Source organism: Nyctibius grandis, chromosome 10 (genome assembly GCF_013368605.1).
Source record: "Nyctibius grandis isolate bNycGra1 chromosome 10, bNycGra1.pri, whole genome shotgun sequence".
NCBI lineage: Eukaryota > Metazoa > Chordata > Aves > Nyctibiiformes > Nyctibiidae > Nyctibius > Nyctibius grandis.
In genome coordinates, this window is record NC_090667.1 from 598,992 (window position 1) to 602,852 (window position 3,861).

The following is a 3,861-nucleotide window of genomic DNA, read 5'->3' on the forward strand; positions in this document are numbered from 1 at the left end:
TTTCAGTGCAGAGCTCCGTCAGGAGCGGAGCCGGAGCCATCCACATGCCCCATCCACCGGAGCGGGCTGAGGCGCCTTCCTGCTCCCGTGGGAACGGCGCCGAGCTCCCGGGCTGAGCCAGCTATCCTGCACGGAGCGAGAGGGAGGAGGGAACAGAGCAGAACTTGACTGCTGGAGTATGTAATACATCCCACCTACATTGCAAAGCAGTGCCTCACCAGCCAATTTGCAAATGTATCCTTTGCGCTCGCATCCAAGTTCGCAGTGAGTCACTCGTGACTCAGAGCGGTGAGGGGACGGCGTTGGGGCCGGGGCCCGGGCGGGAGCCCCGTGTCCTGCTCCTGGCAGACCGAGCCCATAGCTCCAAGGGGCGAGCTGGCTGGGTGCGTGGGCCGGGGCAGCGCTGTGCACGCTGTACGCGAAGGCGCCTTTAGTGCTCCCTGCTCTGCAGACCATAACTGACACGACAGTGAAGAATCCACCAGCTCAGGATGAGAGTCCCGGATAAACATCAACCTGGACCTGTTTACGCTCCGCTCGGGCTGAGAGCAGCCGCTCGCTGCCCACATCCCTCGCACACCTACACGCCGCCTCGGCTCAGCTCGCTCCCGATTAAGCTCGCTCCCTGCCCGCTTTGACAGCAGTTCTGTAAAAAGTCCTTCGCACACAAACCCTCTCTGGAGGTACCTGGCACAGCTGCGGGCACTCCACAGTGCCATCCTCGCCCGGTTTGGCTGCCTCAGCTCTCTGAGGCAACCTGGGACGATTATTCCTCCCACAGCCTGAAGTCACTCGACCTGTTCAGCTCCCCGGCACGGCACGCTGGTCGAGACTGAAGCACACACCACGTCGGGGTGCAAGTCCGGACTCGCGGCAGCCGCGCGGCCCCGCAGCGCAGACGGGACGCCCTGCACCCGCTGCAGGGGCTGGAGGGGCCCAAGGGGAGCCTTGGCGTGTGGAGCTGGCGCTGGCAGCGTGTGCCGGGCCCGACCCGGCCTCGGCGTTCTGTGCCTGGTGCTCGACCAGGGAGCGACCGCTCCAGCCGCTCATTCCTACGGCTGCTCGCCTGAACGGCCACCGCTCTGTGGGACGAGAGGGAAAACCCAAAGAGCGTGTGTTCGTTAGCAGGGCTGGGGCTGCCTCCCCGTGCGACCTTCGGTGCCGTCACCACGGGGCCCAGCAGCTCCCGGGCTGGTGGGGCGATGGGTGCTGTGCCGGGGTGAGACGGCCCCGGCTGGTGCTGAGCGTGTCCGGCTCCCGTGCCGCTCCCCGCGGGCTGCAGTGAGACCCAGCCCGACAGTGGGCTCTGACACGGGCACCTTCTCGCCCCAGTGAGGCACCGGCCGTGGCGCGGGCAGGCCGGGGGGCATTTCATGGCAGCTGTAACTCTCATTCCCTTTATCAGCTGCATTCCTGCCTCGCTCGCACACACTGATGGATTGCCTAACGAGACAGCAGCAGATGCAGTGAAGACCCAAGACAGTTTTCCTTACACCCCCTGCCGTATCTCAGTTGTGTGTTTACAACTTACAAGGACCACAAATATTAGAGGAGACTGTAAATCTGAAGGAATGGTTTCTGCTTGATCCTCTCACAGATAATGCACATACATCCCTTTCCTCAGGCACACTCATTCAGTAGTGCGGAGTGGAAAGGGTTAACGTGTCTTTTCAAAAGTTCTTCCCCCCAGATCATGATTTTTGTAAAAACAAAGTTTTTTTCTTTTTTTTTTTTAAATGGTGGCCATTTGGCTAAATTAAAATGTTGACAAACATCTTCAGGATAATGCAAGAAACCAATGACCTCACGCTGTTTCATCTCAAGTTTCCTTTTGCTTTGGTATTTCTTTGTAGTCTGTCATATGTTGATTTGTGCTTGGCTGACTGAGCGCGCTCTTTTTAATGAATGATGCTGCAAATCACATCATCTCATCTACTGGCGTTTTTAAATGCAATGCGTGACATAAACTATATTGAAAACAAAGGTTTTGAAGGTTGTTTTTCTTTTTTACATGTTCTTCCCTATTTGTGCTCTGTGATTAACACTCATGTTGTATTTTCATCTGATTAGAAAGGAAAAACAATTATGAAATATCTTGCAGTGGGCAAGGGGTGGAAATGAAGCTGACCAGCTGGTTTTGTGCACGCTGGTTAATGCTGGTCTCCCATCAAATCTGTTTTTCCTGAGCTTTAGGGGCCCGTCTGCTTTAGCTGTGCTATAGACCAGCGGGCAGGACTGGACCACTGCTGGGCGAAGCGCCTGCGCTCTGCAGCACCCAGCGCCCAGCGAACCCCCCTGGGAAACCAGCAACCGCTGCCCGAGCGCCTCGTGGGCACCTTGGGAGGGCACAGGCCGGGGGCTCTGGCGGTGCTGAGGGCACTCGAGGGGTCCGGGGGTCCAGAGATCACGGCACCTGCAGGGTGGGGGGTCTGAGGCCGCAGTTACTCCCTGGGGGGCTGGGTCTTACCCCCGCCAGTGAAGCGTGTGCTGGTCACCTCTGGAGCGTGGCACCGGGTGCTGAAGCTTGGGCAGCCTCTCCCCTCGCAGCTGTGCCTGCCTGGGGCACGCAGGCTGCCCATCGCCTGGTACAGCGAGGCTCTGATCTTGCTTGCAGTCTCCGGGTTCTGCTGCGATATAAAAGCCCGTGATGCTGGCACTTAGCATTTATATAACACTTTAAATCTTCAAAGCACTTTCCAAATGTGAATTCATCTGTGGAAAGCCCCTTGGGCTAAGCATCACCCCCGCTTTACATGGAGAAAGCCAGGAGATGAGGCCACACAGCATGTCAACATCCAGCTTGGGACGGGGATGTGAGGCCTTCCTGGTTCTCCACTTAACGCTCAGACCATCCCACTGAACTTTATTATCTGCCACCGTCTCTCCCTTGCAGTGCGTCTCGTAATTGGGGTTAAAAAATAAAGGCAGAGCTAGAAAGCTGCTAGTCCTTCCCTTTCATTTAAAAAGTCTCTGTTTGATGCCGATGCTGTAATTAAGCGCAGGCTGGATGCAGCGGGGTGCCTGCTCTGGAGGACGCTGCTCCTCGGGCAGCCGGCAGCGCTGTCGCTGCAGAAGGCTCTGCCCGGGCACGGCCACGTCGCCGGCTGCCACCCTGGTCCCGCTGGTCCGCAGGAGCCCTCTGCGGCTCACCAGGGCCTTGTGCCGAAGGGGTGAAACCACTGAAATATGTATTGTGAGTGTCTTTTAATCAAAGTGGTTTATCATGAAGCTGGAAATTGGGAAACGACGTTGAGAAATCGCTGTTCTGCTCGGATGTGGTGTTGTCTCCAGGCTGCCACGGCAGGTGCCTTGCGAGAGCCTCCGTCTCTCCCACCACCTCGCTCCAAACCTTTCTCCACTTGGTTTCTCTGGGAGAAAATCGGACAGATTTCTGAGTTTAGCTGAGTGCGTGCAGCTCCTCCTCCCGCTTTGACCACCAGCTCAGGGCTGCGAGCACCCAGCGCGTAGTGACACCAGGGAAGCTGTGTTGCCTTTCACCAGCTTTGAGTTTCGCCTATTTTAACACTGTTGGCTGTTGCCAGTTCTGGTGGTTGTGAGACACTAACGTATAAACAAGCTTTGCATTTAATACCTTTAGATCACAAAGAACTCCATGAGGGTGGATATAATTACTCCTGTTTAAAGAGGGGGGAAAAACAGAGGTGGGGTGACTCTTCAAGGTCCTAAAATCAATCAGTGGCAGAGGGGGGACGGGAGCCTACGCCAGATAACCTCCACGATCAGCTCTGCCTCGCTCATGGCCTGACGTACCGCGATGAATCCTTACCATGTGAAAACGTGTCCTCGCTCTTCCTACGGCTGCCTGGGCAGAGCTACCAGGAGAAAAGGCATTGTTACAAG